Raw genomic sequence first — 11,060 nt, 5'->3', positions numbered from 1 at the left:
CTTTGCTCGTTACGGAGCTCACGAATTTCAATTCGCAAGTCTCTCTCCAATGATTCTCGTGATGTCATTACTTCATCTTTGAGTTTAATAAGTTCTGCTTTTAGCGCTTGCTTTACCTTTGCAACGTCCTCTGCCATTTGACCCACACAATGCTATAGCAACAAATTCCAAAGTTTAAACCAAGCACTGTTACAAAAACAGAAGAACAACGCACTGTGGCAGAGGCAACGACGGAGACTTGTAAAAAAATACGGTAATATTGTAAGTTCCCTGAGCACTAACCTGCAGAGAAAACCGACAGCGATTAGGCCAAATTGGGCCAGATGCAACGCCGCCGTCACCACTGCCGAATGTGGCCGGTAGCAGCAGGTAGCAGTAGGTAGCAGTCCCACAAGTCCTCATATATGCGCTTGCTTCAGTGTTGATGATCGTCGCCGCTAGTCGTCGCAGGTTCCGGGCACCGCTGACAAGTGCAACTTCCGGCCGTAGACTATCTTTACTCGTCGTTTGAAGGCAACAAACGAACAAACGGTGATGCGCCAAAACGGAGGGACTGAGTGCAGCTGCGCGTACGGTGACCTGCAGCGAAAACTGAGCGATTAGGCCAGATGCAAGACCGCCGTCACCACCGCCAAAGCGACTGCGTAGCTGCAAAAGGAGACCTATCGAACACGTCCTCCAGGCTGGTGTTCAACTGAGCTTACGAATTCATACATTATAGAGGCACACTGAAATCTGATCTTTTCTTTTTTTGCAGACATTCTGATTGCCAATTCTGCTCATTTAGAAGTGGTATATTTACTTTCTTGAACGCATCGGTTTTGCCTTTTCTCTACGCGTTGGTCGCTTCCCAGTCTGTTTATTTCGCTTTTATTTTATGCCATGAACCTGTTTTTGCCGCACGTATACACTCTCACGAAAGCTAAAACCGTCACTTTGATTTGGTTTCGGTCCGAACCAAGTTTCTGGTGCAAAATATAGCTGCGCGCGCTCTTTTTCGATGCGGTGCGAGCAAAGCCGCGATTTTGAAACATGCTATGCCTATTGCATTGCTTTTCACGTTTCGTGCGTGGTTAAAGCGGCGCTTCGGCCGCGTTATTGAGTTGGCTTTTGCTAGCAATGTGATTAGTCGGCATTGAGAGACGGATAGTCAGTGTGATGTAGAAACGAGAGGAAGGAATAGCTGCGAAGCCGCGAAAAACCTGCTGTTGGTGCTCCTTCCGTACCATTATCAAGGTCATGCGCTGCGTCTTCGGGTTTGCGACAGGCAGTGCAGTTGCTTTCAATCAGCTTATTTGAGGGCGCTGCTTTATCATGCGGGTGGGAGCGCACTCACGTGGTATTTACTTCGTGAGGTTTCTTTGCCAATCGGCAAAAATTGTACGCAATTAATACGTCACTGAAAACACCGCATTTAGATGCCATTTTGGTGTGCCTGCAAATGCCTCATTGACACTTGAAAATTAGGACAGTACTTCTCGAGTTAGATAATTAATTGCAATTACTGAATTAAATCTCAATAACGAAAGAATTACTGGCGGCTACTCCACTGCAGTAATGGAAACAATATGCACTAGGTTTTTTTCGAGTCACGCCACTGCTCTTTTCGAGTGAGTTCGGCCAAGCCGGACTCACTCAAAATCAGTATCCACAGCAGTCATGCGCAGCAGAGCTTATACTCGGACTCATAACCAGAGAGAGAGAGAGGGGCTGCAGTTTCGCCGGAGAGGTGAAGCAGTATTAGTGATAGCCAAGTATGCGACAATTACACGAAGATTACATCACCGAGAGGACTCAGGCTGTGAAATTGAACTGTCTCCTACTACGAGGTCTTGCATACACTCAACGCCGGCACTTCAGGGCCCAATTCTTCGAGGTGACACGAAGTTTCAAGTGCAAGAAATATATACGCCCTCTGTCCTTCTTCGTCATTCACGCTCCTTCTGCCCTTTGTTACGAGAGCTCGTGACATTTCCCCGTTGGCAGACGAAGCCCGCCGGGCAAGTCAGTCAGTCGCTCGTGGATTGTAAGGCTTCAGGCGGGCAACGTGCGTGACTTCGGTTTGGCCGAGTGTCGTCCACTCTTTGTGAGGCGTGCAATTTCATAGTTGACCTCACTGAGGCCTTCAAGTATAACGTAAGGTCCCACATAGTGGGCCAAGAACTTCTGGCAGAGCCGCGCTTCCGTAATGATGTCCAAAGCCACACAAGGTCACCAGGATTGAAATACACATGTAGCTGACGGCCGTCGTAGCGGATCTTTGATCGGTCCTGCGAAGGGCGCGTAGCCGAGCAAGGCGTCGCGTTGCTTCTGTTCGACAGAGGATCTTGGTGATAGAGTCATTGTCATGAACGAAGTAAAGAAACATGCTGTCGAGCGTGTAGCGAGGTGGACGAGCATAAAGAAGAAATAGTGGTGAGTTAACCGGTGTCTCGTGTCTTGCGGTGTTGAATGGATAAGTGACAAAAGACAAGACACTGTCCCAGTTCTTATGTGCGGAATCGACATACATTGATAGCATGATGGCAAGTGCTCTGTTTGTAAGTTCAACCAGACCTTAGTTTGTGAATGGCATGGCGTCAAATGCCGGAAGCTAGCTGAACACAGACGAAGGGTCTCTTTGACAACGTCTGCGGTAAATTGCCTCCCACGGTGACTGATTATAATGCGAGGAGGCCCGTGTCGGATAATGATGGAATATAAAAGGAAAAGGGAGACTTCTGCTGATGTTGCCGATGGTAGCGCTGCCGTCTCACAATAACGGGTCAGGTGGTCTACACACACAATAATACAACGATTGCCGTTGGAGGATCGCGGGAAGGGGCCCTGAAGATCTATACCAACTTGTTCGAAAGGGGCGCTGGAAGGCGGAACTGGCTGAAGTCGACCATGCGGTTTGTTTGGAGGTAGCTTGTAACGCTGGCTTTCGGTGCAGCTGGCGACGCACCGCTCGATATCGTGGCACATCTTGGGCCAGTAAAAGCGCTCTTGAGCACGGTAGAGCGTTCTTGGAGAGCCAAGATGGCCAGAGGTTGGACCGTCGTGTATGGCGCATAGCACTTGACTACGGAGGCTCTTGGGGACAACTAAAAGGTGGCGCGCGCCAGTGGTCGAGTAGCTTTTCTTATACAGGACGCCGTCACGTAGGTGAAAGCGGCTATTTCCTGAGGGCTCGTGTGTGGTCGCGAAGAGTGGTTGCAAACTGTCGTCCTTCTGCTGTTCGGTATGAAGGTACCCATATCAGGAACTTCCGGAGATACAAAGGCGATGTATTGATCGAAGTTGTCAGCGTCGCATTCAGTCGTTGGAAGAGGCATCCGAGAGAGGCAATCAGCATCAGCGTGTCGTCGACCGCTCTTATATATGAAACAACAAAATCGCACTCTTGTAGACGTAAAGCCCAACGCGCAAGTCAACCAGAAGGGTCCCCAAATTCACGAGCCAGCACAGTGAATGATGATCCGAGACCACCGTGAAGGGGCGCCCGTAGAGGTAAGAACGAAACCGTTGCACCGCGAAGATGACCGCCAAGCACTCTTGCTCGGTCACTGTATAATTGCGCACTGGGCGACTCAAGGAGCGGCTAGCGTACCAGATCACGTGCTCACTTCCGCCCATGCGCTGTACAAGCACAGCGCCGATGCCAACACCACTCGCGTCGGTGTGACTACCCCCCCCCCCCCCCGGTTGTAGTCGAGGAAGGCGAGGATGTCGACAATTTCCGGGTTGCAGCACCACTACAGCCAATTTCGATACCGCGCACGTCCCCCGGGTCCCCCTCTGCTTCGCTTTCTTTCCCAGAGATCGCGAATGCAGCAGACACTGTTTTTTTTTTTTTTTGCGCCAAATAACACAGGGTGCTGCACTGATAACTTGTGATAAGCGCATGTGCACATCTTCTGTCAGACTCTAAGGTTTGGCAGCCAATACAAATGCGGCATCGTGGAAAATATGGCTCACGTCACAGGTAACAAAAAATATCTTTATAAAGTTTTAATTACTAATTTTAGCAGCAATATTGCATTTACAAAATTGAAGCCCGAGATTCATATCTTGCCCTATACAACAACTTCACAAAAATCGTCGTAGGTACTATGGCGCGCAGTATTTTGGTTGTGGGCAGCCCTGAACGAAAAACGAAAATTAAATTGTGTGTCAGTGACGCTGATCTCCCCACCCTATTAGAAAATGCCACCTGCCTCCCTGCGGCGCGGGCGCCAATGCTATGACAATTGCGAGTTTTCTGTATTCTGATCAATAAAGCCTTGTTTTTATTTGCTGCAATACGGACAAACGTGATTATCCGAGCTGCGGTACCACCACAAGATTGGGAACAGAATAGAGCACGCTTCGCGTCGATTCTTGGCGTCACCATTAAAAAAAGGCCTTGATGAAGCCCGTGCCAGCGAAAGCTTGCACTACTGTTGGTCTACACTCGCAATGGAGATGATTGAGGGATCAACGTCACTGGTCCACTATTTAATATTTCTGTCGCTGCTGCCATACTGGGCGCCACCCGCAGTGCCAAAGTACTGTAGGCTGTAGCACCCAAAACGATTTTGTTTAAGAAGTTTTTCTTGAGTTAATGATATGACTCTGAGTCCTCGATTCTCGAATTGAAGTGCTTCCTATATAAGTACTAATTAAAGGATTATTCAGGATATGGTTATAACTTATCTGCCATATTTTTCACGCTACCGAGTTCCTAGTAATCACAAAGACACATAACGTCATAGAATATCGGGAAATATTATTACAAAATTCATCTTTTTTTATAAACTTCCGAGTAGCTGACACAGGCACTGTAATTGTGACATGAAGTCACACAACAACAAAATGATAAAGAAACGGTTAGCTAGGACTAGGAGAGAGAGAATGAAACCTTTATTTGAAGTCGTGATTTGTCAGTCGAGGTGGGAGGGTCCCTTATTACAAGAACCCTCTGGCTTGGATCGCCCTCCGGGCCCGGGCGACTAGTTCGCGCTGGTCGACCAGGTCCGGCTTGGAGATCGCAGCCTCCCACGTTTCAGCGAGGAGGTTTGGATCTGCGTATGCTGCTATTAGTTGTGTCGCTGTGATGCTTGCTCGGGTGTTCTTGCATTGCAGGAGGAGGTGCGCCAGGGTGTCAGGCACGTTGCAGTGTGGACAGGTGTAGCTGTATAGCGTCGGGTGGAAATGATGCAGCAAGATTCCGTGGGTAAAGGTATTGCTCTGGAGTCGCCTGTAGTCGGTGCCTTCGTTTCTTGTTAGTTTGGGATGTGGTGAATGATGATGATGAAAAACGTTTATTCAATGGATTGAGAGTTTGCAGCCCTTTACATAGGTGGAGTCCTTAGTCTGGGACCCCACTGGACGAAGCTGCTACCCGCGCCCGTTGGACTAGAGCCCTTTGGGACTCCAGCGCCGAGCAATTGAGTAGGGCTGCCTCCCATGCCTCTCTAGTGGGGGAAGGGTTGGGGGGAAGGGACGGATTCATCTGACATGCCCACACCATGTGAAAGTTATCGGAGAGTTTCCCACAGTGAGGGCATCGCCCATCAACTTTTGGGTCAAAATGTTTTGCTATTGCAGGACACAACAGGGTGTTTGTCTGCAGGCGCCGCAGTGTTCGTTCATCGGCCTTACTCGGGCCGGTAGGGACCGAGTAAGGCCGATGAAGTTATAACCATATCCTGAATAATCTTTTAATTAGTACTTATATAGGAAGCACTTCAATTCGAGAATCGAGGACTCAGAGTCATATTATTAACTCAAGAAAAACTTCTTAAACAAAATCGTTTTGGGTGCTAAGCCTACAGTACTTTGGCACTGCGGGTGGCGCCCAGTATGGCAGCAGCGACAGAAATATTAAATAGTGGACCAGTGACGTTGATCCCTCAATCATCTCCATTGCGAGTGCAGACTATTGCGAACGTCATCGGCAGGGACCGGGAAAAGCCGATGACGTTCGCAATAGTCTGCCAGAATTTCCCTGAACCACAGAAGCGGTTGTCTAATCTCTGAGCCGGAAGAGTCTGGTTGAGGTTTCCGGTGGGTAAGCGCTCGGGCGGCCGCGTCCGCAGCCTCGTTACCTCTAAGGCCCTGGTGGCCCGGAGTCCAAATAATGCGTTTGGGTGAGGGGTGCGATTCCCTCACGGCTCGCTGTAAAATGCGGTAGGCTAAAGGCGGCAAGTGACATATAGCAACCTCCTCGGCCTGCGCGGTAGGAAAGTCCGTTAACTCGTTGGTCCTGGTGAACTACGGCAGCCGTGTAGAATCCAGTGGGCGACGGCCCTGCCACATCAACGTAGTATACACCCTGCTTTAATCCATATTGGTGTTCGAGAGCCCGAGCGCGCGCCTTTCGTCTGCCTTCATGTGTCTGCGTGTCCATGTTGCGCGGGAGTGGAGGGACCCAGAGCTTGTGACGCCAGAGCTCCGGAAGTCTGCATGTCTCCTCTGGAATGCACTCGTGTTGTATGTGCAAGCGGTCTAGCAAGTGGCGCCCGGACACCGTCTGCGAGAGTCGCGTTTATTGGTTCACAAGGTGGGCCTCCTTCAACTCCTGGTAGGAGTTAAGCACACCTAGAGCCAACAACTTAGTGTTGCAGGTAGCTACCGGGAGGTCCAAAGCTCGCTTTGTAACCTTCCTTACGATGGCGTCGATGCGTTCATCGTGTTTCTTTGTAGTTCGAAGGTAGGGTACGGAGTATAGGATCCTGCTGGTTACGAAGGCATGGGCGAGCCGAAGCGCGTCCCTGCCCCGCAACCCGCCGCGTTTGTTGGAAACGCGGTGGATCCTACGTCCGACCTGTTCGCCTATGCGTTTGAGTTTGTCGATAGTGGATTCCGGGCTGAGTCTGTGATGGATGAACAGACCCAGGATCCGGATCTCCTCGACCTCTCTAATAGGACCTCCCATCAGAAAGAGACGCAAACTCGTGTTGTCTTTGGGATTGGTTTTAATGTGAAGAATTTCCGATTTCGCAGGAGCGCATTGGAGACCACAGTGGATAGCATAGCTATCGATGATGGAGGCGGCCCGCTGGAGGCGGTTCTCCATTTTCCCAACGCTCCCTTCAGTAGTCGAAATTGTTATGTCATCCGCGTAAAGTGCATGTTGGATGCCTTCCACCCGGGCCAATTGTCGTGGAAGCTGCATCATGGCAATGTTGAAAAGGAGTGGCGACAAGACCGCTCCTTGGGGAGTGCCCCGTGTGCCCATGGTGTATGGGCCATATTCCTCATCCTCGATCCTAAGGAGGGCCTGACGCTTCGAGAGGAAATCTCTGATGTAGGCGAATGCCTTGTGCCCGCAATCCGTGGTGCTCAGGTTTGCCAGGATGCTGCCGTGACGAACGTTGTCAAAGGCCCCCTTAAGATCGAGGGCAAGGATCGCCTTGTCGTTGTGGCGCATGGCCGTGGGTCGTATTATGTCGCGATGTAGTTGGAGGAGGATGTCCTGTGCAGACATATGCGGGCGGAAACCAAACATAGTGTCTGCAAAGAGGCCCTTAGCCTCCATGTACGGAGAGAGGCGATCCTGAACCATCTTCTCCATAAGTTTGCCCGCACACGAAGTCAGTGAGATGGGCCTTAAGTTGTCGGTATTTACGGTCTTGCCTGGCTTAGGGATGAAAGTGACCAAGGAGGTCTTCCAATGGGGAGGGAGTGGACGCCCGTCCCAGATCTTATTAATGTACTCTAGCAAGTGAATGCAGGCCGAGTCCGGAAGATTCGCCAATAGTTTCACTGTTATGCGATCATGGCCCGGAGCCGTACCTCTGCGCATCTTAGCTAAAGCCGCCCTAAGCTCGTGGAATGTAAAAGGGGCATCAAGATCTGGATTAGGCTTGCCCGCGTACTCGTACTAGGGCCCAATCGGGTCCTCTATGCGACAGAGATACCTGTCGCATAGCGTGTCCGCGAGTTGAGCTGTCGCGCCTTGGTACCCGTGCAAAGCCCGCAGAAGTTGTCGTTGCGTTTCCCCTCTCGTCTGAGTGGGGTCAATGAGGCTGCGAAAGAGACGCCACGTCCCTGTCGAGCTCATCTGACGCGCTGCCGAATTGCATTTTTCCATCCAATTTGAGTCCGTGAGCTGGGCAGCATACGCTGCGGCTTGCTCCGTGAGTTCGGTAATGCGAGCCTTAAGCTTCCGATTCAGCTTTTGCTTCTTCCACCGTTTGGTAAGGCTTCGGCGCGCCTCCCACAGGTGCATTAGGTGATTGTCCACTGCGGGGATGTCTTCGGAAGTCTGAACTGTCGTAACGTGTTGTTGCTGTATTGTGTGTAATTGCTTTGCCCACTCAGCATAACCGCTGGAAAAGAGCAAGGGAGGTACCTCCTGCATTCTGAACTTATGCCAATCGGTCAATTTGGCCTTGCCCCGCTTTTTGCGAGCAGCCTTCGCCAGAAGAGTGATCCGGAGAAGGCAGTGATCGCTACCAAGACAGTCCCCCAGGTTCTCCCAGGCGGCATCTTTAGCGTTCTTAGCGAGAGATAGGTCAGGGCATGTGTCACGCGTTACCGAATTGCCCACTCGTGTGGGCCGTGCCGGATCCGTGAGAAGCGTGAGACAAAGTGTGGATATTAACACCGCCAGTTTGCGTCCTCTGGCCTTCTCAAAGCGGTATCCCCAATGAAGGCTGGGAGCGTTGAAGTCCCCAACAATAACGAGAGGTTCCTTGTCAGCCAATTTGAGCGCGCGGTAGAAGATTTCGTTGAAAGTTACGCGCTGCTTGTGCGGGGGGCAGTAAATATTAAGAATATGTATTGACGGGTAATGGCGCTTAAGTGGCAAGACCTTGACCATGGTGTATTCCTGTTCAATCTGCAAGTCGAGATCGGCCGGGACTGCGGTGTACGCCTTGTTCACCAGGATGCACGTTGTAGGACATCCCTGAAACGAGCTATACCCAGTGAATTTAGCTTCCGCGCCGGGTTCCTGTAGAGCCAGGACCGCCGGCACGGAACCGAGGGGCTGCAGGTAGAGCTGGAGGTGCGACCGTTCCTTCCAGCTCCGAAAACCCCTGCAGTTCCACTGTATGATCTTGAATTTCTCTTCTACGGCTTTATTATGGGCTTTCCGCTGGGGTCGGATAGCCATAGTGAAGGTTGTTTTTAATTGTGAAGGGCATGCCCACTCCCCGAAGGCGATGTCACCTCAGACAGAGGCACCACGATCTACGGGGAGGTGGCAGCCGGACTGTGTTCCTGGGAGCCTATGGTCTGACGAGTGACCACCTTTCGCCTACGCGAATCCGGTCGCGAGGAACGAGAGCGAGAGCGGCTGTTCCTAAATTGGACGCTAGCCCGTTCCTGTACTGGGGACAGGACAGAGTCAATCACGGCTGGAGTTATGCTCTGCACAATGTGCGGGAGCTGCTGTTCCCAGAGTTCCCGGAAGGAAGCCCTGATGTCTGCTAAAATGTTACCTGGCATGTCTGCAATTGTGCGTTCTAAATTTTCCAAACGGTGCTCCATAATGGGCATACGCTCGACTGTTGTGCTGCCCGAGCACTGCGAGACGCTAGATAGTCCTGACGTGACCGAGGCCCTGTAATCTTGTCCTGCCACGAAGGCTCCGAAGGCCCGTCCTGTGCCCGAGGCTCCGTGAGCCTGGCCACTTTCGCCTCTAGGTCTTGTATTTTGCTAGCTAGAATTTCGGTGTGGCGCCTGAGTTCACCATTTTGCCGCTGCAGGGCGGCTTCGGTTGGGGAGGGGGAGGGAGGCCCGGAGACAGCTCAAACCCAACCGCTCACTTTGGTTTTGGCGTTTTCCAGGGACGGGAAATTCCCGACGTTGAAGGTCGGCGCCTTCGTCCTGGTCCCGGACTTCGCGTTCGTCTTGACTTGTCCGGACTTGCCCGGCGTAGTGGTAGATTTCCTGTTGTTGACCTTGGTGGGCGGAGCCTGCTTCGGAGCTGACTTCCGCCTGGCGTTGGTCGGTGGAGTCCTCGGTTTGATAGGCTTCCGGTACTTGCCGATACAGCCGGCCGCACCGGTGAGGTGGTTGCCCCCGCAGATGAGGCAACGAGGGGTGCACTCATGTTCAGCAGGGCCCTCGGAAGTGGTAGCCACTTGAGAGCAACAGCGGCCGCAGCGTCCCGACTGTGGACTCGGGCAGACGTCAGCCCGGTGCCCCACCGTGCCACAGCAGTCACAGGCAGGGATCGCCTTCTTGCAGTCTCACAGGGATGCCCTGGTCGCTGCAGTAGATATTACGGGGCACCCTCTTCCCTTCGAAGGTGACCACTGCGACGTCAGAGTCGCCCAGTTTCCTCACGGAGAGAATCTCGCCGTGCCTCCACTTCAGCTTTTGCTTGAGGGAGACCGATGTATCGTTGGGGTCAATGTTGATGACCCCCTTGCAGACGTCACCCGAGGCTTTGGCGTGTCCACGGAATGGGAGCTGGCGGTCCCCGACCACGAGCATGACGTCCCCGAGGAGCCTCTTGGCGGCGGGCACTCAGTTCAGTCCACACACTAACACATTTTGATCCCACACAAGCCATACAGAGAGGTCCATCTCTCCATAGTCACGTATGAGGTTGCGCACCGCAACTCCGGCTTGGCCTGGAACGAAGGTCGCCTTCAGATCCAATGTTGTGCATGGCTTGAGCACCACGATGAGTTCGTCGCGCCCAAAGCGCGGCGTTTGCTGTGGCCGCCATTGGGACTTGCGGACTCCGCCTTTCAAGGTCGCGCTAGCCGCGTCCTCGTGCGCAGCATGCGCGGAGCGAGCCGGCGTCTATTGCTGCTTGGCGGCACCGGCGACTTTGGGAACGTGAGGCTTCTGCTTGCGTCGCCATATGCGGACCATGTCGTCCAAATATTCTTCTTCGGATGGTGGAAGGTCCTCGAGTTGAGCAGTATCCATGCGTACGACTTGCATAGAGGATCGTAGCCAGTCACAGTCTTCGGAGCCGCCATTGCCGGGCAATCTCCGGCCGGGGCTGGCGGACGCCGCACCAGAAAGACGCCGCACCGCCGTTAGTCCTAGCGGTGCGGTGGTCGGCGAAATCTTCGAGCACTAAGAAATTCGTCAAAAATGGGCCCACCTTGATGAAAGTGGTGTCCACT

At 52.4% G+C, this 11,060-nt stretch overlaps 1 pseudogene; it reads right to left on the bottom strand.

Moving 5' to 3' along the window:
* Nucleotides 1-5,319: 5,319 nt before the first annotated feature.
* On the bottom strand, nt 5,320-10,413 carry LOC126547979 (uncharacterized; annotated as a pseudogene).
* Nucleotides 10,414-11,060: the final 647 nt, after the last annotated feature.

This window comes from Dermacentor andersoni, chromosome 1, assembly GCF_023375885.2.
Source record: "Dermacentor andersoni chromosome 1, qqDerAnde1_hic_scaffold, whole genome shotgun sequence".
NCBI classification, from domain to species: Eukaryota; Metazoa; Arthropoda; class Arachnida; order Ixodida; family Ixodidae; genus Dermacentor; species Dermacentor andersoni.
Note: the sequence above shows the minus strand (reverse complement) of the source record. Positions and strands in the feature narration are given on the sequence as shown.